The sequence below is a fragment of the Camelus dromedarius genome, chromosome 8 (assembly GCF_036321535.1).
Source record: "Camelus dromedarius isolate mCamDro1 chromosome 8, mCamDro1.pat, whole genome shotgun sequence".
NCBI classification, from domain to species: Eukaryota; Metazoa; Chordata; class Mammalia; order Artiodactyla; family Camelidae; genus Camelus; species Camelus dromedarius.
Window position 1 is genome coordinate 35356199 of NC_087443.1, and position 26425 is coordinate 35382623.

General features: G+C 35.5%; 1 protein-coding gene across 2 annotated transcripts in view; it reads left to right on the forward strand.

Moving 5' to 3' along the window:
* The window catches only part of CTNNA3 (catenin alpha 3), a 1350697-nt gene that overhangs the window by 17170 nt on the left and 1307102 nt on the right, over window positions 1–26425 (forward strand). Inside the window, exon 1 of one of the 2 annotated variants that reach the window (XM_010985795.3) lies at window positions 8835–9084. The exons of the other annotated variant lie outside the window; for it this stretch is intronic. The gene's annotated coding sequence lies outside the window, so the exon portion shown is untranslated. Of the gene's footprint in view, window positions 1–8834; window positions 9085–26425 lie in introns of those variants that run through there. 2 annotated transcript variants of the gene reach the window in all.

Below are 26425 nucleotides of genomic sequence, written 5' to 3' on the forward strand. Positions count from 1 at the left end.
TTAAATCGCTTATCAGAGAACTGAGACAGTTTAGGGGGCAAATGTAGTTTTTCTCCCTTTTCTTGCCTCTTCCTCAAGTAAAGCTCTGGGTTATGCAGCATTTCTGTGTCATAAGAAACCCACAGAAAGGATTTTATTCAAGTTCATAAACATTGAAAATACATGAGCAAATATATATTCATTCATTTAATGAATATTTAATATTAGAAATGTGAAAATATAAACTTAATTTATGAAACCATGAAGCCATTTAAAAGGTCTTTATAGGTGTTTTATAAGGGATAAAGGATGATATAAAACAACTGTGGTGAGATTTAGGCCTCACATTTCTTTTTTGTTTCTTTTAGATACTATTTCTAGAAGTTTTAATGCTTTTACTACTTAATTGTAGGTCTTTGCTGTGATTTCTTTCCATTTAGTAAAGGAATAAAGACAAAATATCAATGTAGTTTCAAAGCTACATCTCTAAACCTCTTTCTCCTTGACAGTTTCTTTTGGGATATCCTTATGTTATTTCCTCTCTTTGAGGTAAGTAGCTGTGAATTGTGTATTTGATTGCCTTCAGGTGTTTGTAAAAATTCAAGGAGAGCAAGCAGGATAGCAAAAACTGGATGACATGATTCATGCTTTGCCTCACCTTTTTTAAGAAAAAGAAGAACAAAAACGAGAGCTGGTCTAGTGTTAATAAAAAAGATTCCTCTCGTAATTTCTTTTATCTATTACTCACCTTCCTTTGTCAGTCTTTTTTTTCTGAACACTTCCCAAACTAGTGAATAGTCTGAGAGCTTATGAAATTCTGCTAGTTGTAAATCCCAGTACTGAATTAAAAAAATTTGATTCTTAGTGTTTGTACAAATTTCTGAGGTGAAACATGAACTTTGTGTATGAACAAGAGGAAACTATTGAGATTATTAATAGGAGTTTTAACTTACTTAAATTCACAATTAGAAAGTGTCTGTGAATCATGGCCTAGTTTATCAGCTACTGAGGTTTTCCTTATTTTTGAATTAGAGATATTAATTTGGTCCCTTTAGAAGTATAGCTACCATTTATTGAAGACTTTATATTCCTCAAATTTCTGAGTCTCAACAACTGTATTATAAAATAAGGTCACATATTCTTTTAGTTATCTAGATTCCAGTGGCTTGAGTTCCCACTGTTTTAGTCCCAGAAATCAATCCCTTAAGGTGTTTCTAGGCTACTTCTGTGTCATTCCCAGAGCTCTCTCGGTTGTGTCTAGGAAGAGGTCCATCATGTTTTCCTGTTTGGGACTCCTAGTCATGCTGCTGCCCTGCTGCTTTTACTCTTGTTCTCCAGGTTGATTTTCCATCCGAATCAGGAAATAGACCCTTTCCTTCCACAGGATAGCTTCTTAACCAGAGTTCATAGAAAGAAGCAGGATAAAGAAAAGACAATAGATATAATAATTATGACAGTACCTGTGACTGTACTCAAAATCCCATTGTCCAAGTTCTGGACCATCTTCAAGGCTTCCTTGAAAAGTGTTCGTCTAACTTGTTTCCATCTACTACTATTATGAACATGCCAGCTTGCTCTCCACTGTAGGAACTCTCTGGCTTATCTCTTCTACCCGGAGTCTAGGCTCCCAAACCATGGAACTTCAGAGAAAAGGAACTTCCTGTTTTCAGCTAAAAACCTGGCTGTCCACTTTTCATTGTCCTGGATAAATGACGATGGGAATATCCATTCTTTTCAGGAGAAACCTCACTCCCTAACTCATAGGATTTGGTCTGGCCCTGTGGGTGCTACCCATCCTGTCGTTTCCTCCAGGAAATTACCATAGCTGTCTTTAATACAATTCCTAGAAATCTGAGTTATTCTCTTAAAACCGCATTTGGGACTTAAGTAGTCCATTTCAGGTTGTACTATGGTATTTCATTTAGGGCTCATTATAGGGTTTTTCCTTCCTTCTTTCTTTTTTCCTACCTTCCTTCCTTCCATTCATCTATCATCTATCTTTCAGCCTTGGGGCTCTTGTAAACATGCAATGTTTTACATTAGTGGTTCTTAATCCCCTGTCTCCCTGCTTGCTCCAGGGATAGACAGTTTTGGTTATCATAGTAGCTGTGGAGGTACATTTGGCATTTAATTGTCTTGGGCCAAAGAAGCTGGAAAGTTTTGTAATGTGTGAAACTCTTCCCTGAAATGAATTGTCCCACATTCCTTGCAACTTTCAAATATCCCACTGGACATTCATGTAGGTCCTGCTTATAATTTTTTAAGCCTGGAACCTAACTCTGATTTTACTTATCAACACAAATTTGTTGCAGTATTTAACATACATTGTATTCTCCAGAAATGTGACCACTTGGGTATATTAAAGGAAGATTATTCTTGTTTTGTTCTTTATTGTATCAAAAGTTGTTCACCATTTCAGAAAAATTACATCACTATTTCAGTGCTGCTTGTGGTATTTGAATTGCCAATACAACCCATCCTTATCAATCTACATTTGTAGCTGTCACATTCACAGTGATTCTATGTATAAGGAGAAAAGTGACTCTTTTATTATGTGTTCCAGGGTAAGTGTGCCTGAGCACTTGCATAATGAAATGCAAATATATAATTTATGTAAGTACATATGATATATATAAACAACATTTATGTATAAAATATGTTTTTAAAAACTCAGTATAGATGGTCAATATATAGTAAGTAACTATGAATTTCATTTCAGGATATTAGAAAAGGACATTGGAAAATATTCGTTTTACAAAGGGGGTATAAGTTCTGATGGTTTTGAGGACCATGTAAATTCATACAGGGAAAAGAAACGGTTCTCTTCAAGAAGCAATAAAACTTTGCGGAGACATACCTCTCTGAATTTCTCTGAATGAAACAATAGTCATTTCCTTCAATACATTTAGGTGAAACTTGCTTTATATTTACACAGCTAGACAATCTACTATGTTTGTTTTCTTAGAACAAATATACAGTTTGTCTCAAAGGTAAACTTAACCTAGTACTCTTATGAGGCCGAAGGTGATTCTAACTTTTATATGATATCAATACTACCACACCTCTTGTTGAGTGCCTCTAGTCTATGATGCTATATTACTTGTTTACATTGTGTAGTACTAGCTTTTGAGGTTAGAATCACAAATACAAGATAATCTCCTTAACATTTTAACAGCTGTATCAATTAAAAATTAAGTATGTTAATCCTTTAGAAGTAATTTATCTCTTGTTTAAATAGTTTGAAATAAAAAGACAGGTTCAATGACAGTAAATATTGATTTTATTGTAGGTGTTCTGTATCTCTGAAAATGTAATTTTCCATGCTGCAAGAGCAAGTTGTTTTTAGAACCATCAATACAAGGTGCTCTGGTGTATTAATATATTCAGGGGACTGATGGGGTAGTTAATTAATAAAAGAAATGTCACCCAAAAGGTCTGTGCTGGGAACTTTCATTAACAAGTTGAAAAAGAAGTAACAAAGTAATCAATGAACTAAAGCAGACATGATTGACTGTAATTACTGTGCTTGTTAAGGTTATTGACTAACAGCAAGATGAGCTGTCAGAGTTGAGGCATGGCACTTTGAGAAAATTAAATGAGAAAAATTAATGAGAAGAACATTCATTTTAGCCCTTCTCTTGTCACCAAGGCAATAAAGTTAATGTGTCAATTTTAGTAGTTCTGAAATAGTTAAATTGAGATTTAAAATTTTACCATAAATATATCCTGACTGGCATTTAAATGCTGTATGTAGGTTTACACAAAGTGAAATAGAAGGAGAGGGAGAAATTAGGTGATAAATGTAATATATAAAGATAACAAGCAAGACAACTATAGTTTATATCAGAGTAGTAGTGGTAAAGGTGGAGAGGCAATGGATTTCACGGAGAGCTGAGAAATAAAATTAATAAAATGCCATTTATATTATGCTGACAACTTTCATTTCTGCATCAAGGTAAATATAACTCCCTTCAGGAAAATTTCCTGGATTACTCCCTCCTTCTAGTGCTATCTTTTCTTCCTTTGAAACCCCATAGCTATTGATGCCTTATCTTATATAGTTAATTTTCATATGCTGTGCTGTTATAGACACTACCATTGTCCCTAGCTTTTATTCCAGTGGTGAAGACAGAATAAGTAAACACATAAGTAAATATGTGAAGTTGTGATAAGTGACTGGGAGCAGTGAGATAAGGTAATCAGGTAATAGCTCTCTGAGAAGGTGAGGGATTATATCAAGGATGAAAATGAACCAGACGTATACATAGCTGGGAGAAAATGATTGCAGACAAAAGAACAGCAAGTGCAATGGCCCTAAGGGAATTAGCTTGGGTATTTTATGAGCAGAAAGTATAACTGAAGTCAATGAGCTAGGGGGAAGAATGCTGTGAGTCATGGTGGGAGAAGTTGACAGGAGCCAGATCATGCAGGGCCTTGTAGATTTGGTAAATAATTTGAACTTTGTGCTATTAAGCAATAAGAAACCATTGGATGATTTTAAGCAGGAGAATAACAAGAGCTAACCTGTATTCTGAAATATCATTTAGATGCTATGAAGAGAATGGATTGCAAATGCTTCAGAATAGTTGGGGTAGGGGAGATAGAGACGAGTGGATGTGTTCAAGATAACTTTTGGAAATAGGGTTAATGGAAATTCTTGATGATTGTGAGGGAAAAGAATGAATGAAGGATGACTGCTAGGCTTTTGCTTAAGCGATTAGGTGATAGTACCAATTACTAGACAATGAATGACAGAAATAGGGTTTTTCCCCCCTTCCATCCCTTAATTTTTTTAATTATTATTTTTTAATTGAAATATTATTGACCTACAACACTATGTTAGTTCCAGGTGCACAACATGTTGACTTGATATTTCTACACATTATAAAATGATCATCATGAAAGAAATAGATTTGAGAGGCAGAATCAAGAACTCTTTTTTGAGACATACTAAGTTTGAAAGGTATATTTGCTATCCAGTTGGAGACAGCAGTTGGATATATGCCTCCGGGGCTCATGAGAGAGCTCTGGGTAGGGGATACAAATTTGAGAACCATTAGCATATGATTCTCATATGAATGTGTGACTGGTTTATTGAGTGAACTAGTTTGCTTTCTGTAATCCCTGAATTTCACTTTGCTCTGCTGCATCTCCCTTTCTTATTCCTTAATGACACATTGGGTGGGCTTCATAACTTTCTGGCCATTTTAAGTTCTTTAAAGTCTACTTAGTCCATTTTAAAACTTTCATCTCATTCCAATTTAAATCTCATCTCTTCCCTTTCCTCCAGCAATGATTAGATATCCTCTTGAGGGACTTGAAATGGGGAAGGAGCAATATTTACTCTTTCACCCCTTCTTCTGTTCTGGTATCTTCAAGGGGAGAAGAGTACTTGGCCTAATTCCCCTAGTTTTTCAAGTCCCCTAACTTCTGGTATTGGGGCCAGGAGAGAGAATAGAAAAGGAAGAATATGAAGCTCTTTTCTTTACTGATTTTTAGTAAGTCCTGGAGTGAGATGTCTGCCCTCAGATACTGGAAATTCCTTAGTGTGCAGTGTACACAGGTGGCTTCTATTTCTTTCATTTTGAGTTTTAGTTGCCAATTCTGAGCAACAAGAAAAGTCCCACTCAGCATCCCATTATAGATCTCATTTAAAGCCATAGGATTGGATGAGGTGTCCCCTGAGATAACAGTATAGATTTGGCCAAATGAAAGTTGTTGGCAGACTTAAAAATGGCCCTTACTGGCAGTGAAGGGGGCAGAAATCTCATGGAGTGAGCTATGGGGTAAACAAGAAGTGAAAACATAGGGTGGCGGCAACTCATTTGGGAAGGATTGTGATGAAGGAAGCATAGAACTTGGAGGAGCAACTAGAGGGAGCTGTAAGGTGAAACTAATGTTTGATATTTTAAAATTAGAGGTAGTGGCCCATTTTTGTGCTGATCATTAGAGAAGGGGAGATAATGCAGTACATGGGATGATAATGAAGGAGCAGTGTCCTCAAGAAGGTGGAAGAAGAAGGATCCAGAGCTGAAGAGGAGAGATTAGCCTTTGGTAGGAGCAAGGGTGCAACTTGAATTGTAATAAGAGAGAAGACAGAAAAGATAGGGCTCATGCCCATGGTTTTATAGATTTGATGATGAGATAAGGGACATTTCCCAAGATGAATGGGATAGGAGAGCTGGTTAGTAGCTAATAACAGGGTAGGTGGGAAGTGAGAGTGGGAAACATCTTTTTGCTACAGTACATAAACCTTGAAACAGGAGCAGATTCATTTAGATTCACCTAAAACCCCCAACTAAGTGCCGGAACTATTTATCACGTATTTTCGGAATAAAATGATTTTAATTATTACAAACTAAAATTATTCTCAGCTTTAAATCTCATCTTAAAATGATGTTACAGCTGTTCAGAAAATTACACATTTTTTAAAGCCCCAATCTGAAATTGCCAATATTTTGAGGTGTCATACATAGAATAAAATGGACTCATGGGTCATGCAAAAACTACTTTCATTTTTTAAGGGATTTTAATGACAAGAAGAACCTGTATTTCATTCTGATTAAAGAACTGATTGCACCCTGAAAGGCTTATTTTCCAGGAGGGACTGCTGATAGGGATAGAATTGTTTTCTTTTTGGAGGCCTCCCTTCTGTGCCTTTAATCTTCTAGCCAACCCCTGACACAGGGCTCTGCATCCAGGGCTCCTCAGTACATGTGGTTGAGTGAGTTTGTCTGGGGCCAGCCCTGATACCTAGAGCAAAGGCACACTTTATTTCCTTGGGTAGATTTCTACAATGGCCTTGATTTATTCTCTTTTCCCTTTTTTTTCCAGCCTCTCTATCCCTAACCTTGGTTTGCTTGCAAGAGGAATGTGAGCCAAAACTTTAAAGTTTGGAAAGTATAATGAAAGGAAACAAATAAATAGGGAAAGAGAATAAATACTCAACAAGACTGGGCAAGGTGACAAGATGGAATTACTGTGAAAATCTGGAAGGGGGCCAGGGTGCAGAATGCAGCGGCTGTGTAGTTTACAGGAACTATTTAGTGTTCAGCATGCTTCAGTGATCACCCAGAGAAAGCCAGATTTTTCTGGTTTTGTTTGCTACCCTATAGTTAACTATGGAAATGTGACATAGGTGATCTGTGTTTTCTGTCAGCCAACTGATATGAATACAGAGGACCATGGGGCCTCTGCTCATCAAATTCGACGTGATTTGAATTGCTAGGAGGAGGACCTCTTGTGGCTATAGTGGGGAATACTTCAGCTAAAACCTGTCTCAATGGCTTCAGACATTTTTATGAGGGAATTAAAAAAAAAAAAAACAAACAAACACACCACAACAACATTTACTCTATAGAGCTCTTTAAAACTACATTTCATATATTCATAATATTTAATTATTTCGGTGACACTAAATACTGTAATTGCATCTGTATTGCATCAATAAGGAGTTCAATGTAATTTGAAGCACTTCAGATTTTATCCACTTAATTCACATATCCCTTGAAAAGCAGATAGAAAGAGAAGGGGTTTTCATCTCCATTTTGCAGATGGAAAGTGAAAGTACAGAGCAGGTAAGTAACTTATTTGTGGCTTTAAAGTAGGGGCAGGCTGACTCATAAAAGAATTTGGCTATCTAATCTTGGGCTCAATTCCACAGTCTGTGTTTAGAAAACATTCATTATTAAAGCTCTAAAACAAAAACTTCTATTTTGCAAGTGTCAAGTGATTTCTTTATTCAAGGAAAGATGGATTGAGAGACATAAAACTTACTCTTTGTTTTCACTGTGAAAAGAGGCTATTCCTAGATTCTCTAGGGGGAAAAAGCTGCTTTAAAAGAAATCTGGGGAGGACGGTATGTTAGCAACTAAGAATCTTTAGATAAATGTAATGTCAATTATACACACTTTAAAGGAAGCTACATAGAAAATACAGTTATTTCCCAGGTTTCCCTAGAAAAGATATAAAATGAAACCACCTTCATAGTTGCTTCTCTCTGACAATCTCCAGACCCTGCCCTTTCCTCTTGGCTCCCTAATTTGTTCTAAGAGTGACTGTGTAGCTAATAATAAATGCCTTTTTAAAATTTTGAATTCAGCCTTTTAATTACAGAAATACTAAACTCAAATGAGTAGTTTTATTTTAGGGTCAATTATCACCTACTGTTTTAGAAGCTATTGGAAGAAAGTCACAAAAGTAGTAAGTCTAAGGAAATACGGTACAAGTTCAAGTGGGGTATCAAGGAATAGATGAAGTGATAAAGCATAAGGCAGGGGTATGGGAGATTGTTCCAGTGAATCTTACAATGCTGTGGGAGAGGAGATCAAAAAAGGCAAGTGGAAATATGAAAATAGCCATAGAAAAAAATTAATTGGAAAGATTTTTTTTTTTTGTGACTTTAACAATGGTTTCACCTGTGGAGTTTTGGTGAATCTTCACTTTACATTCTTTACTGATAATTATGTTGCTCTACATAAATTCCAGAAGCAGAGTGTGATGCTTGGTGCGAGGGTATGAGACAGGTAAGATTTCAGTCGAAAAACACTGTCTTAGATATGACACATCATTCTATGGTACTGAAGACACTGAATTTTATATAACTGATCTTTTGATATGTGGATTTCCTGGACTCTTATTATCCCTGCTTTATCATTTTTTACTCTCAATAATTCCAGACTTCAGCTTTAATTAGATGTAAGAGGTCCTTGTTTTGGAAAGGGACTAGAGAAATGCAGATCTAACTTATTTAGAGCTTCCTGACAGCTATGTTTGTAGATCTCTAGGCAAAGTATGTGTCTGGCCTTTTTCAACAAAGTATTTTCAGTAACAAGTTGTCAGTGAGGTCAGTGACTAGCAGTTCAGGATTAGATACCACCCACCCTGGTTTGTAACCTCCCCCTTCTTTCTCATCCTGGGTGAATGACGCTCAGCTAAAGTGACTGCCCCACTGTCACTGCCTCTCAGTTTGGTGCTCTGTAACTCTAACTCTGTGACTAACCAAGAAGTCTTCTTTTTTTTTTCTTCTCCCAACTTTTTTTTTTTGGAAAATTCCCTTCAAGAGCCGATTTTAAATACATTTACTTTATAGGAAGCAACAGAAAGGTAAGAGTCGAGTTTGTAAAAAGAGGAGCTGGACTTCAGTGCATTCTTCTTTCTGTGTTGAGATTGCTCTGTCTTAGTTATATATTGTAGGTTTAAAATGTGGGATTTCTTTCTGAATTAAAGAACATCGCATTATTATATAAAATGGGAATGTTTTGACTGGTTATGGTGAGAAATAGAGGCTTTCACGCTAATTTTAAAGTTATAAATAACTTTCAATCTAGTGCCAGGGGAAGCTAGTAGCCAAGGTCGTGCTTTGCATTCAGAGAGTTTCTGGCTATAAAAAGCCGATTGGGATCCTGTGCAGGAAAAGATAAGCTATGGCCTGGATGCTTGTGCTTTGGCATGGGGCTGGGGCAAAATATTTGAAGGGATTTTACTGTCAACCCAAAGCTTGTTCACAGTAAATGGAAGATTTTAAAAACGAGATAGTGGCAAGAGCTTTAATTTTAGAATTTAATATTTGTTTTATATATTTGTTTTATAATTAGCAGTATTATTAGGAGGTTGAGGAATCTCTCAGAATCTTTTTACCACCATTTGTAATCAAATAAAAATCATACTATATGAGATAAATATGAGAAGTAATTATCAATCACGTAAAGAGAAGGGCACTATCTGATGGTGTCTGAGTAACTGTGAGCAGTTGCTCTCAGTAGCAATGAGGACAGAACTGGAAGGAATAGTGCAAAGGGAAACAAGAAATTTGGGTTAGGCATCAGGAAGTTCATTGACTATGGAGGTTTTGAGTCACTGACATACACCACTAAGAAAGATAGTTGCAACATCTCTGAAGATACATGAGATCCAATGATTTGCTTAAAACAAACGTGGGAAAAATAGGATTTCATATTCGCCTTTGTTCTGGGTTTTTGGGGCTAGCTTTTATGGACAGAGAAAGGTCAATGTATTGAGAATAATTGCTATTTAGAGATGTGGAATATCAATAGTCGAACTCAAATGGCATATTTGGATGGATTATTAAAATTTCATTAGCTGCTATAAACAATTAGCTCAGTTGTAGCATAGGACAAATTTGTTACGTGGAGAAACCCAAAATTCACACAGGATAGATATAGCTATTTCCTTTTGTTGCATCCTCTACATAGTCTGTGTCTTATTTGAGTAAAATATTGGGATTTTTTATAATAAAAATTCTTTTCTTTTCATTATGAAAGTAATATGAGCTCATTGTAGGAATTTTGAAAGCACAGAAAAACTTATCTGTAACCTCACTGATGCATTTTCTTTTAGTCTTTTTTCTCTGCACAGCTTTAATAAGATGAATTATAATAATACTATAGATAAAATTTGGAACCTATCTTTTTCATTTAACCTGTACCAAAACATTTTCCACATGATATTACTTGTTCTGCATAAATATTGTTTTAGATTTCTGTCTAACATTCTTCCAAGTGAATGGATATAGTTTTATTAATGATTGAATATTTAGGTGCTATGGTAAATGTATGTGTACGTGTCTATGAATTTATTTATTTTAAAGGTAATTTCTTTAAGCTCTATTCTTAAGTGTGGACTTGTTGGATTAGAGAGCATTAGAGTTGAAGGCAAAGGTTGTGATTTTTAAGATGAGTTTTTACTGTTTTTCTTTTAAGTCATTGTAAAATTCCTTGTGAATAAATGAAATATTTATTGAGTGTCTGTGAGATGCAAAACAGTTATCAGGCACATAGATATTAATGTACTTAGTATTTGGAAGGACAGAATCTCCTCTACTTACAAAACTTCAGTGCATGAACTTCCACACCTATCGACAAAGCTGTATGTTAAAATGCTTCAACTCTGTCTGAAACCAATAGACAGTATTATTGACTGCTTACATTACTTTGGATTTTGAACAATAGAATTTATAAATAACTTTTGTTAGAGGATCATCTATGTATCATTCTGACTTATGTGAATTTTATGACCCAACGTGAGAAATAGCAGAATTAGGAAGAACAAATATTTTATAATAAAAGTTTGTGGAAATTAGAATTATTTGGAGAAAATCTATAGGTAGCAAAGTGGAAAGAAAAAGGATAGAAGGCACATGCAAAAGCAGAGATTCAGTATTGGGATTTTCTGCTTGGGGAAACATGAGAATGGAATAAAGCATGTGTAGGCTGGGAGTCAGGGAAGATATGAAATTTTAATTTTGTTATTGTTGTTGAATTTGGGAATTATAGCTGTAGGAATAGAACATATTGAAGTAAAAAAAAAGCTGAGAAATTTGTAAGAAATAAAATTGTTTTATTTTTGGAGGTGGTGGCTAGTATAGAGAAATCAAAATGGAGAGAAATGGAGGTACCAGTGTTTGGTGGGAGGTGAGGTATAAGGTTGTGAATTCTTAAAGAATATATTCTGACTGTATTAAATTTTTTTAAGTGTGGAATTTTATTTTTCCAGTGATATTTAGAGAAAGACCATAGTTCTAGAAGGGTGGGGGTTCCATTCTTTATTCCCTCTGAACTTCTGTTTGCATGTTTCTATTTTTTCTTTGGAATAGAAAGGATTAAGACTTAAGTAGAGAAGTTGGCAGCCCAGGCCTGCCTGAAGAGAAACTATGTGCTTCGTAATGAAGACTTAAAAATAGTGTTTATTTATGGATCATTGGCTCATGGGAATGTTAGTCTAGAGACTCAAAAAGCATAATTTTCTAAATCTTGTTTAGATACTGGATTTTAAGTGACATGATATTATGGGGTGGAACTCCTATGTTTAGCCAAGTAGCAAATCTAATGGAAAATGACAGATGATTGGGCCTACAGAATTTTTGAAAATGAACATGACTATTAACTGTTGCACCTGATTTTCACATGTTCAATTACTATTTTAAACTACATTGTTGCTGTCTGGGGCACAGCCGGTATTCTGCTACTAATTTAATCACTAACTTCCAGGGTCTGAGAAGTGACTTTAAGTTCCTATGTGTAAAATAGTAAGTTAGGTCAAGTTTATTTGGCATCCTTACTCCATCACCTCTTTTTCCTGATTTTCATTATCCTAACCCATATGCTTGTGCTGTTTCAGACCCCTCCATAAATGGTAAAATAGATTCGATGGCAGAGGCAATGTTTGGCACAAATTAAGACCCTCAAGTACTGACACTTGAGCCCTTTAGGCTCTACTGTGTATTAGCACTGTTCAAAATGTGATCAACATTTCTCAATCTGTTACTGGTCCAAGAAAGGAGATAAGGAGTTTGTACCAGAGTGTAAATCAATTATTCCCTATGGTTTTGTAGCAAGACTTTCTAGTTGAAGGAAGCAGTCATTGATTCACATTCTGGAGCAAGCTTCCTATCTCATTGCAGGCCTGTACTTTGAATAGAATTGCTTAAATTATACCATACAAACATTTATCTTCTCTCTTTATATGCATATGAAGTAGAGAATTGGAATGGAGGTGTACAGTTAACCAGATAATGAATTACCAGGTCTCAGTTGATGGGGCTTCTGGAGGTAGTGTCAATGTAAAGAGGCCCTGGGTTATCTCACTAAGAACATATAGAAACGACTGAGAGGCAGAATTCCCCAGAGGACTACATTGGCTGTATTCCAATATTGGCTTTGGAATTATTCACTCATTCTAGATGACTTGTGTACCAGACATTATTTTTTAATTGAGGTATAGTTGATTTACAATGTTGTGTTAATTTCTGGTGTACCCCACAGTGGTTCATTCATACACACACAGTAGGACCCCGCTGTCTACCTATTCCACATATAGTAGTTAGCATCTACAAATCCCGAACTCCCAATTTATCCCTTTCTACCTCTTTTACCCTCTGGTAACCACAAATTTGCTTTCTAACAGACATTATTCTTAGTGCTGAGAATAGATACTAGTGAGCCAAATTCAACCCCTATCCTTGTGATATTTCATTGCTAGTGTGTGTGTTTTTGTGGATGAGGATGGAAGGAGGGTGAGAAATAAAACCTACCTCTCTGTGATTCTCCAGAAGTACCAGGGTTTGTCTTAATCTAGGGCTAGAGCTCATAGATCATGTTTCCATGGAAATATGCAGGATTAACTACTTTTCTGTTAGACTCAGCAGTTCCTATTTTCCTGATATGGGGTGCCAAAGGAATTCTGGTTTTAAGAATTAAATAATTTATGATAAGCACTGCTGGTTGCCCATGCAATATCCATGCATTCTGCTCTTTTTGCTAATTTACAGAACCGTGATTTAGGTCAAGAAAAAAAAGCATAATGCTACACATATTGATCTGCATCTTTTGTACCCCCTTCTCCCCAAATGAAGAGAGTTACATTTAATTAAGCAATTCATGTAGATGTACCTCATTCTTTTCCGTGGCTTTGTAGTGTTATACTATATGGATGTAGCATGATTTTTTTTAGCTTATTCTGTATTGATGGATATGTCTGTTGTTTCCCATATTTTTTCTTTGTTTTTTTTATGTTTCTATGCCATATGAATATCTTTGTTTATATATCTTGATGTATTTTATGAATATATCTTTAGGATAAATTAATTGAAGTGTAATTGCTGAGTCAAAAGGAATGTTCATTTTAAAATTTAATCAGCATTACCTTTAATTGGTAATATCAACCAAACAGTTAAAGAGTATACATGATTTAAAATATGAGAGCTGTTGTCATATTCTTTTCAAATAGTTCATATCAGTTTATACCCCTACTAACAGGGTATGCTGAGAGCTTATGTCCCCAACTCTTACTAGTACTGATGATACTCTATCAAAAATTTTCACTTTTGACAGTTTGATAGGTAAAAATATCTTGTTTTTTGATTCGCACTTCGTAATATGTAAGGTTGAGCAATTTATTATAGATATTTATTAGCCTATTTTATTTCTTTTACATAAATTGCCTTGTTATACTCTCTGCCCATTTTCTTTTCTTTTATTCTTTTATTTTACAGTTCAATTGAGATAAAATTGACATACATCACTGTGTAAGCTGACTTACGATATTGTGTTAGCTTCAGGTGTACAGCAAAGTGATCTAGTTGTTTTTTTTCAGGTTATATTCCATTATAGACTATTATAAAATATTGAATATAATTCCCTGTGCTATCCAGTAAATCCTTATTGCTTATCTACTTTATGTATAGTAGTCTGTATCTGTTAATCCCGTACTCTTAATTTGTTCCTCTCTGTCTCCCTCTTTTCTTTGGTAACCATAAATTTGTTTTCTATGTCTATGAGTCTGTTTCTGTTTTGTATATAGATTCATTTGCATTATTTTTTAGGTTCCACATATAAGTGATATCATATAGTATTTGTTTTTGTCACTAAGTATAATATTCTTTACATCCATCCATGCTGCTGCAAATGGCAATATTTCATTCTTTTTTATGGCTGAGTAATAGTCCATTGTGTGTGTGTGTGTGTGTGTGTGTGTGTGTGTGTGTGTGTGTGTGTGTGTGTGTACACCACATCTTCTCAAGCCAACAATTGTCTGTTGACGGGCAATTGGGTTGTTTCCATGTTTTGGTTATTGTAAATAGTGCTGCTATGAACATTGGGGTGCATTTATCTTTTTGAATTAGAGCTTTAATTTTTTTCCAGATAAATACGCAGAAGTGGGGTTGCTGGATCATATGGTAGGTCTACTTTCAGTTTTTTAAGGAACTTCCATGCTGTTTTCCATAGTGGTTGCACAAATTTACAATCCAACCAACAGTGTAGGAGGGTTCTTTTTCTTTACACCCTCTTCAGCATTTATTTGTAGATTTTTTTAGTGATCACCATTATAACCGGTGTAAGGTGATACTCATTTTCGTTTTGATTCGCATTTCTCTAATAATTAGTGATGTTGAACATCTTTTCATGTGCCTGCTGGACATCTGTTTTGTCTTTGGAAAAATGTCTGCTTACCGTCTTCTGCCCATTTTTTTGATTGGATTGTTTGTTTTTTCGATATTGATTTGTATGAGCAGTTTGTATAGTTTGGATGTTAACCCCTTGTTGGTCACATCATTTGCAAATATTTTTTCCTATTCTGTAGGTTGTCTTTTCATTTTGTTTATGGTTTCCCTTGCTGTGCAAAAGCTTTTAAGTTTGATTAGGTCTCATTTGTTTATTTTTGGTTTTATTTCTTTTGCTTTGGGAGACTGATCTAGGAAAATATTGTTACAATTTATGTCCAAGAATGTTTTGCCTATGTTCTCTTCTAGTTTTATGGTGTCATGTCTTGCATTTAGGTCTTTATTTTTATTATTTTTTTAAATTGAATTATAGTCGGTTACAGTGTCTCAATTTCTGGTGTACAGCATAATGTCCCAGTCATGCATGTATATACATATATTCATTTTCATATTCTTTTTCATTAAAGATTATTACAAGATATTTAAAAATATTTTTATTAAAGTATAGTCAGTTTACAATATTGTGTCAATTTCTGGTGTACAGCACATACTTCAGTTATATAGAAACATATATGTATTTGTTGTCATATTCTTTTCCACCATATGTTACTAATTACAAGATATTGAATATAGTTCCTTGTGCTATACAGAATAGATTTGGTTTTTCATCTATTCTTATATATAGTGGTTAATATTTGCAGATCTCAAACTCCTGAATTTATCCCTTCCCACTCCTTTTCCCCTGGTAACTATAAGATTGTTTACTATGTCTGTGAGTCTGTTTCTGTTTTGTAGATGAGTTCATTAGTGTCCTTGTTTTTATTTTTATATTTTGGATTCCACATGAGTGATTGTATTTAGGTCTTTAATCCATTTTGAGTTAATTTGTGTATATGGTGTTAGAGAATGTTCTAATTTTATTCTTTAACAGGTAGCTGTCCAATTTTCCCAGCACCATGTATTGAAGAGACTGTCTTTTCTCCAGTGTATATTCTTGCCTTCTTCTTCATAGATTAATTGACCATAAGTGTGTGGGTTTATTTCTGGACTTTCTATTCTGTTCCATTGATCTATGTGTCTGTTTTCATGCCAGTACCATATTGGTTTTTCCATATTGTTTTGATTACTGTAGCTTTGTAGTATAGTCTAAAGCCAGGGAGCATGATTCCAGCAGCTCCATTCTCCTTTTTCAAGATTGTTTTGGCTGTTTGGGGTCTTTTGTGTTTCCATACAAATTTTAACATTTTTTGTTCCATCCCTGTGGAAAATGTCATTGGTAATTTGACAGGGATGCATTGGACCTGTATATTGCCTTGGGTAGTATGGCTATTTTAACAACATTGATTCTTCCAATCCAAGAACAAGGTATATCTTTTTATCTATTTATGTCATCTTCAATTTCTTTCATCAATGTCTTATAGTTTTCAGAGTACAGGTCCTTTGCCTCCTTGGGTAGGTTTATTCCTAGGTATTTTACTCTTTTTGGTGTGATGGTGAATGGAATTGTTTCCTTAATTTCTTTTTCTGCTATTTCATTGTTAGTGTATTGAAATGCAGCTGATTTCTGTATTAGTTTTGTATCCTGCAACTTTACCAGATTCATTGTTGAGCTCTAGTAGTTTTCTGGTACTGTCTTTAGGATTTTCTACATTTAGTATCATGTCATTCACAGTGACAATTTTACTTCTTTTCCAATTTGGATTCCTTTTACTTCTTTTTCTTCTGTAATTGCTATGGCTAGGACTTCCAAAACTGTGTTGAATAAAACTGGAGAGAGTAGGCATCCTTGTCTTGATCCTGATCTTAGAGGAAATGCTTTCAGCTTTTCACCATTAAGTATGATGTTAGCTGTGGGTTTGTCAAATATGGCCTTTATTATGTTGAGGTATGTTCCCTCTATGCCTGGTTTCTGGATAGTTTTTTAAAATCATGACTGGCTATTGGATTTTATCAAAAACTTTTTCTGCATCTATTGAAGTGATCATATGGTTTTTATTCTTCAGTTTGTTAATGTGGGGTATCACATTGATTGACTTGTGGATATTGAAAAATCCTTGTGTCCCTGGGATAAATTCCACTTAATCCTGGTATACGATACTTTTAATGCACTGTTGGAGTTGATTTGCTTGTATTTTGTTGAGGATTTTTGCATCTATATTCATAATTGATATTGGCCTGTAATTTTCTTTTTTTGTGATATCTTTGTCTGGTTTTGGTATCAGAGTAGTGGTGGCCTCACAGAATGAGTTTGGAAGTGTTCCTTCCTTTGCAATTTTTTGGAATAGTTTCAGAAGGATAGGTGTTAACTCTTATCTAAATGTTTGGTAGAATTCACCTGTGAAGCCATCTGGTCCTGGACTTTTGTTTGTTGGGAATTTTTAAATAACTGATTTGGTTTCAGTACTGGTATTTTGTCTATTCACATTTTCTATTAATTCCTGGCTCAGTCTTGACAAATTGTACCTTTCTAATAAATTGTCTGTTTATTCTAGGTTGTCATTTTTGTTGGTATATAGTTGCATATAGTAGTCTCTCATGATCCCTTGTATTTTTGTGGTGTCGGTTGTAAAATTGCAAACAAGAGTTTCCTCTGGCTAGCTCCTGAAAGAGTTTTATGAGTGACATTAGATAGCTCATAGATTCTCCTGGATAGCCAGAGGCAGTGAAGCTAGGAAAAATGTCCAGCTATACATGAGGGATGGTCCTATAGATGTACTAGCTTCCACCATTCCTGGCTCTTGCACTGGGCATTGGAAGTCCCACTACAACTTTCCTAGAAGGATCTGATGCCTGTGACCTTTAGAAAATCTCACCGAAGCTTTCTTTGGCTGATGAAATCTGTGTCCCACTGCTGCCAGTGAGTCTGAGAAGAGCAGATTTTTTTTAGCTTTCTGGTATACTTAGTAGAGGAGGAAAGTTGGGCCAGGGCTGGAAGGGGTATTAGTTAACCTACAGCATTTGCCACAAAGGATATACAATGAAAATAAATGTCCCTTCTGCCTTGATCTGGGCCCTCAGTTCTCTGGTCATCGTTTCACAAGGAAACTGCTACCAGTTTCTTGTGAAAATTAAAAAAAGATTTGTCCCACAAATTAGTGGTTTCCAATGGGGAGGGGCATTATAGAGGTGGAGGAGTGGGAGGTACAAACTATTGGGAATAAGACAGGCTACAAGGATGTATGGTACAACATGGGGAGAATAGCTAATATTTTGTAATGAGTATAAATGGAGTGTAACCTTTAAAAATTGTATTAAAAATACATATGAAGGGAAAAAAGGAATTGTTTCATATCAGTACATATAAATTTACTTCACTCTTCATGATAGGTGCCACTTGGTTGAATTCAACCAATTTATTGTTCCATGCTATTCTGGGTTATTTTAATTTTGTTTCTGTCTGTTGGTGAGGACTGATATTCCCCAGTAAGGCCATACAAGTTGTTAAAATATGACATGCTTTTGTACTCCCTTTCCCTTCACTAGTGGCCTTCTTCCACTTGGTCTCTGCCTGGGGCCCTCTAGACCTTCCCTAGACCCAGCAACTAAAGGGTGAACACCTGGCATAGTCAGGCTTTCCAAGTCCTATCTCCAGGCTAGACTCCTAAGCTATGCTGGTTATTAAATATTTTTAATATCTCCTACTGCTAGGGAAATGACATCCAATTGGATTTTGTGTATTTCCTAAGGCTTTTCTCTGGTCACAGTTAAAATCACACTAATGAAAGAATATATGACAATTAATTTAACTACTCCCTCCTTGATGAACATTTATTTAGGTTGTTTCTATCTTTTTGTTATCACACACAGTACTGCAATCCCTGACATGAATCTTTATACACATGTTCAAATTCCTAAAAATATTTGCTTAGTCTAAAAATTTGTGCATGTAAAATTTTGTGGATATTGCCAGAGTGCTTTCCAAAAAGATTTTTTATGAGATACACTTTAGCCAACAGTGTATGACACAGCTAAAATTTCTTTTTCTTGTCAAAGAAGATTTTAGAAAATATTCAGAAGATATTTTAGTGAAACCAGTTTACCCTCACTAGTGATGATATTGAAAAAAGAAGAGAAGAAAATTATATTAGTTTAGTATGAATGGCTCTTAATGAAACTATACCAGAATTCATGAGATCATTGCTCTCTTTTCCAGTTAATAATATTTTGATAGTGTATTTAAATTTGCTGGGGATCAACATCAAATTTACTGGTTTTAATTTTCAGAACCTATCTTTTTTAATATGTGAGATAACATTTGACAATTCCCTATGCCATGATTACTCAAAGATGCAAATAATAATTCTGTGATAATTTATGCAAGTTTTTCAGTGCTCTGTAATATAGTGGATCTCAACCCGGAGTACTTTTGTTTCCCAGGTGACATTTGACAATGTCTTGGGACACTTTTGGTTGTCACAACTAGGAGGTTGGTGCTACTAGCATCTAGTGGATAGAGGCCAAGAATGCTGCTAGATATCCTACACAAGACAGCACCCCACAACAAATTATCCAGTCTAAAATGTCAATAGTGCTGAGAATGAGAACCCCTGCTGTAATAGAATACCCCTGGAAATGGACATTTATCTAAACATTTAAACACTATCTCACTATCTTTTCTCCCATCTGGTTTATCAGTTTCTTCTCAAGATTGTTGGCACAATCTTTCCATTTTAAAGACCATGCTCCTTGGTAGACAAGATGAAAGCCAACTCAAAATATCATTTTATTTCCTATCTGTAACTTGTTAACATCATGAAACCTGCTTGGGAGTAGAGGAGGGAAGTTGTACCTTTCTCATCCTTCCTTCCTTGAATACAACCTAAAAGTTTTTGTGTTGTTTTGACTGTTTTTTCCAAGTCTTTGCTCATCGTGGGTTTAGTCCACTCTTCTAATAGGCCAATACTACACTGATGTGTTCATCCTTACCTTTATCCTCTTCCTTGTTCTTTTGTATGTCCTTTAAGGAATCTCAGCCTCTAGGAAGCTCCTTGTACACCACATTGAATTATATTTACATACGTTCTTTCCCATTTTTTTCTCATTTGTGATTGAAGTAGTGGGTTTTATTTTTTGATCTATCTTTCCTTTTAGAATCTCTAGCTCTGGGAAATTCTTATATTTTCTCTGAGCTGCTAAGCAATCTAAGATACTTGTCTTACTTTGCTTTGTGTTTTCTTCCTTGGTTATAATGAACTCTGAGGTGATATATTCAATTTTTCCCAAGGTTCCTGTCACTTTCACTTCACTAAAACATTCCTCTTTGTTGGTAAGAATTAAGCCCAGGGTAGCACTTCCATTCTTAGTTTCTTTTGCTCTTTGAATGATGAAGTTGCTGATAGAGAGGCAGATGGTAAAGGAGAGGAGTGATTCCCCCAGAGCAGATTTTAATTTCTTTATTGTCTCTGAGTTTGCTGAACTCTTTTATTTTTAAATTTTTGCTAGGTCTCTTTTTATCTTGACCTTTCACTTCACTCAACTTTCTTTTCATTTTATTTAGCATCTCCATCACTTCTTAACTAGAATTTTTATGTTTGGGTATTTCACTGAGAGCACAGAGTAGTTGTGTCCTAAATTTTCTTTTGTCTTGAGGATAATTTCCCCTTGCATCTTTAAGATATTGTCTTCTTCTTTTATTGTTATAAAGTCTTTTAATTTTAGATTTTTCTACTTACTTATTTTTGAAAGACAAGAGGTTTATTCAGTCCCGGTGTTTGTCATAAGTGAGTCCCTTTTGAGCTCTGTCACTATCAATTTTGGAACTACAGAATTTCCCTCTCAAATCTTAAAGTGGTGGGCAAGTATCTTGCTAAATTTCTGGGCTATGGGAGGTACATATTCATTGGGGCAACTGTTCCCCTTTTGCTATTACTTGGTCCTCCACTTGGTGGTGAATTTAATCCTAGATAATTTGAAGCAATTCAAATTCATTTTTCTAACAGGTGCATAAAATCTGATCTCTAGAATACCCGTCCGCCAGTATTGTTTTTGTGTCTGCTCCACTGTTGAGGCTCTCATATTCTAGGGCACAGCATGTCATTCTTCCCTTATCCCCTTTTATACCATGTTGCATTTCTGGGAACTAAAATCTTCCACCTGAGAGTAGTTAGAAATATATTGCTGGGAGGTGGCCAGGAAGCATCTCTGGCTATCTAAAAAGCAGCTCTTGTGCAGTAAGGGGATGAGAGCTGGCTTTTGGTTGGCTCTTCAGCCTCCAGTCTCTGGTAGGATGTCAGGATACATGGATGTGAAGGTTTGGCTCTGTGGCTGCATTAAATTTTAGGCACAAGGGAGTTCTAGATCCCCTTTCTCCCACTGTGTTCCATTCATGAGGTTAAATAAGGTAGTTTGGCCAGATTGAGCAAAAAATCCAAAAAACAAACAAAAACAACACAAAAAACAAGACACACAGTTAGGTTTGAATTTTAGGTAAATAACCAATACTTTTTATTAGTATAAGTATGTTTTAAATACTGCATAGGACGTAGGCCAGGATATTATTCATTGTTTATCTGAAATTCAAAGTTAACTGGGCATTCTGTATTTTATCTGGCAACTGTGAGGTAAGATAAATTTCTCCCCAGTGTTTGAAATCATTATTGAGGTCTTTACCCTTTTATGTCTCAGGTACTGATGTAGCAGAGTCTTTTTCTGGTTTGATAAATGTTGCCCTTGCCAGTATTCCTTTACCTGCAGGGTTGGTCAACATTGGCAGGACTGGAGGAAGTTTGTAAAGAGTCTGGGAGCCTTCAGAGAGGAAAAGAACAAAGACCTGGACTCCTTCCTTGTATTTATTACTAGAAAGTTTTTTGTGCATTGGACCGATCCTGATTAAAAAAGGTTGTAGTAAGAAAGAACATCAAAGACCTTAGGCTAGGACCCCTGTTGTGGCCTGCAATGCGCAATGGAAAAGGCTGTTTGGTCTCTTGTGTGACTGGAGGCAGAAGGTCCTCCTGACCCAGCCACTTGGTTCTTGATGAATTAAAACCTGCAGGCATGGCTGCCATGCCATACCTCTGCTGGAGCAGGCTGCTTCTCTTGAGGAATCTCTGTGGCCACTGTATTTGCAGCAGCAAAGGCAAGAGCATAGTAAACAGAGGGGTCACGTGGAACTCTGGGGGATCAGTTTTCATCAGTAAACTGTGCTAGGAACAGGACACAAGCAGCCTTCAACAGGGCCCACTTGTATTCTAATGAAATTCTCTGTTTTTTTTCTCTGAGCTTTGTGGATCAAGAGGCCCCCAGAGTTCTTGAACGATTTGAGGAACAAGAGAGATACTGGACTCCCTGCCAGTCTGGCAATTGAGAAGTGGTTTTAATTTGAAAAATTAGTAGATGGGGCCTCCTTTTTACCCAAACTATTGCAGAATTTCCTACTGTTACACCATATATACTCATATATTTTAAAAATATATCACAACATATATTGTTTTATGATTAAGGTCTATAAAAGTTTCTTTTTTCTTTTTCCAAGAAGTCATGACTTGAGAAGACTGTATACATTTTCCTGTGGTCTTGTACTTAGATCAAAAAGACAAGCTTCGTGATTCTTTATGATTTCTTGCATCTTTTTCATCTTTGTCAGCCTGTATCCATTAATATTTTTAAAAGAGTGGGCTCAAAATTTCACCTGTAATAAGTAGTCATCCTTGGTAATTATTTCTAACTTTGGTTACTTGTTTAACTTTGGTGCCTTTGCTCTTAGTTTATATCATATAGTTTTGCATTTATGCATATGGTAATTTAAAATATATTGATTGTTGGTCCTCTTGGTTGTATTCTCCTAGGGACAACTATAGGAGCGTGTATTTATGACCTTAGGGTAGGAAGTAATTTGTTAAGTAGGACCCCCAAAATATAAATAATAAAGTAAAAGACTGAAATATTTAATTACTTTAATACAAAAAGTTTCTTTGTGGAAAAGAGTCACATAAAAGAAAATAAATTAAAGCTACCAAATGAGAGGATGTATTTACCAATCATCCATATAAGGTGGATTGCATTATTGTTCCCCCATTCTTCTCCTTCTCTGTATCCGTGCTCTTTGCCATGTGACTACAGTTCTTCCCACTAGAGGAGGAATATATTTCCCTGCCCCATTAGTGTTAGACTTGGCAGTATGACTTGCTTTGCCCATTGAAAGAAGAGGCAGGGTACTAGTTTGAAGTTTATACCTTAAGAGGCACTGTGTTTCCAACTGTCCTTATATTTTTATTGTTGCTGTTGGAAAAACATGTAGTTTACTTGTCCAAATAGGATGACAAACATGTGAAATAAATCTGGATTCCAAAACTATAGCTTGGAGTGAGCCCAGCCAGGCCCATCCTGCATTAGACAACTCCCAGACAACCTGAAAATGAACAAGAGAGAATAAATGTTGTTTTATTCCACTGAGTTTTCGGGTGGTTTGTTATGTAGCGCTGTTGTAGAAATAGCTGACTCACAGACCATTCAATGAAAATAATCTAATATAACATTTTATAAAGAACTCCTAAAAATTTAGTAAGGAAAAGAAAAGTCTTAACAGTGAAATGGGTCCATGATAAACGAAAAAATAATTCATAGATGAGAAAATTGTAATGACCAATAAATAGGTGGAAAGATGTTTAGTTTGTTTCACTAGTTATCAGGTAAATACAGATTAAATAAATGATGAGATAGTTTATATACCTATTAGATTGGCAAGAATTAATGTCTGGTAATAACCTAGTATCTATAAGGATGGGAAGAAAATAGAACTTTTACATATAGATGTGAAATGCTTAAGAATACAAAGGGAGACATGTCAAGCAAGGAGAGGATATTTTCAAGGAATATAATTGACAAAAAATAGTATATAGAATATATATATATATATATAAAATTTTTATAAATCAATAAGTAAAAATGGGCAACCTAGGAGAAAAATGGTTAAAAAAATGGGTAAAAAAAAATTGCATACAGGTATGCAGTTTACAGAAAGGAGTGTTGAATGGATGACTAGTCAGCCTAAAACAGGTCACCAATTAGATTGGTGATCAGAAATGAAAATGATGACAATGAGATCAACTTTGCACCTCCCATGGTGGCAGAAGTTGAAATGTCATGTAGTATCTTGTACTGATGAAGAGATGGGGACATGTGAACCCACATGCTCTGCTGGTAGTGTTGTTTTGGAGACCAGTTTGATAATGTTTGTTGATATTGAGTACTCATGTGCATTTTGATCCAGAAACTTATACTTCTGAATTGTATTAGTTGCTAATGCTGCCAAAACAAAATACCACAGGCTGGGTGGCTTAAACAACAGAAATTCATTTTCTCATAGTTCGAAGGCTGAAAGTTTAAGATCAAGGTGTTGGTAGGTTTGGTTTCTCCTGAGACCTCTTTCCTTGGCTTGCAAATGGCTGTTTTTTTGCTGTGTCCTCACATGGTCATCTCTTTGTGTGTGTCTGTGTCCTTATTTCCTCTTCTTATAAGGACACTATTTATATTGAAATAAAACCAAGAACTCTGGCCCCATTTTAGCTTAATCACATCCTTAAAGACCTCATTTCTAAATACAGCTATATCCTGAGGTGCAGGGGGTTAGGACTATAAACATGATTTTTGGGAAGCTCACAATTCAGCCCTCAACAGGATATATATGTTAGAGAAACTCTTGCATAGGTACAAACAGAGACATGTATGAGAATGTTTACTATAGCATTGTTTCTCATAGCAAAGAGTTGGATACTACCTAGTTATACTTGAAAAGAAATATGCACAGATAAAATGCATTATAAATGCATCTGATAGCTTTCTACAAATGTAAAAAAAGGCACAAATTAGATCAATTATATTACTTGGGAACTCATTTTTCTCAAGTAACAAGAAATCTGTAGGTGAAAAGTTCATAACTGATAACATCAATGACCTAAGCTCTTTCTGTAGTTCTACTGTGTCATCTTTCCTCAGGTTTGCAGTAAGAGTGCTTTATGTCCAGGCATCATATCACAGGAAGGGCAAAGGGCCATGGCAACATTGTCTGACATATTTTTTATAGGGAAAGTAAAAGCTTTGCCAGAAACCCCCTTAGCAAACATCTGCCAACATCTCATTTGCTAGAATTCTGTCATAGGCTATTCTAAGTTGCAAAGAAGTCTGGGAAATCTAATGTCTTGCTTCTATAGCAGTGAAAAGCAAGGTGGAGCTAGGACTATATTGAGTGGGCTAAGGCTATAACTCAACAGCCATGGACCATGAAAACATAATATTGAGGGGAGAAAATGAGAGGGAGAGACAGATTGAGAAGTAGAAAGAAATGGGAAGTACAATATTGTTTGTGTAAATTAAAAAATTCATGCACACAAAAGGCCACATATCATTGTAAAGATATATATCATATGTAAAAAAAAGTTAAAGAAAGTTGGTTGGAAAGATACCCATAAACTACTACAGATTGGATGCCTGTGGGAAGGGCGGAAGGAAATGGAACTGAGGCTGAGGGATACAGAATATGATTACAAAAATTAAAATAAAACAGGCTTTTCACAGACCAGTTCCATCAGCTGAACTTTAATGGAGGAGCATGATTGACTGTGTCAATCTAATTCTTTGTACTCAAGACCCAGGGAGAAAAAAGCTGGAATGAGCTGGGTCATGTGTGTGGGTTACCCAGATAGTCGGACAGGGTTATTATTTAGAGTTAAAAAAATGTGATTCATTATGTTAACAGCTGAGTTTAATGATTTTTCTTTACTTTGTGATAGGCTCCCTTCTTTTCAGTACAATCGAAGGCCTGATAGGAATGATGTTATAGTTTAAGTTTAGTGATGATAGCAGTTATTTTTTGGACAATTTAGGGATAAGTTTTGAAAAACGGATTTTCTATGTGTTTGTATGTATATATCTTGTGCTTCATAATGGAAAATTAGCAGAGTTGACTTTTAAAGAGTCAGTGGGGACATGAGTAAAATAAACATGGCTACTTGGTAGTGAAATCCATCACGTTCTAGGTTTCTGTTATTATCTTTGGAAATAGAGAGTGGGAGAAAGGATTTCCTTCCTCTCTCTCTAATATAGCCTCAGTGACTGACTGGCTCTCTGCTCTGGAATGAGGCAGGTTGGCACAACTCCATAAGTCTTACGTGGGAACAAGGCACCAGAGGTTTCTATTTTTTTGCTTCTTGTAAACATTCTTTTGCTTTTGGTTTCATATTCTATTCATATTCTATCTTTAAACCATCCCATACTAAATCTGCTAAATAAACATACACAATTTATTAATATGTATTAGTATGTCTTCCATTTATTAAGCATTTGTCATGACTTTGTAAGCAGCTCTTAAGCTCTTCCATTTTAGGACCATGATTCCTTGTTACCTAATTACAAATTACTATCATGGACGAAGTAGAACTTCCCTTGGTGAAATGGATTCAATTTGCTAAATAAAAATGCGTGAATTTAATGACTCTTTACCAATTTTTAAATCAGATGGACAATCTGTTTGCTTTCACCACAGCCTTCTAA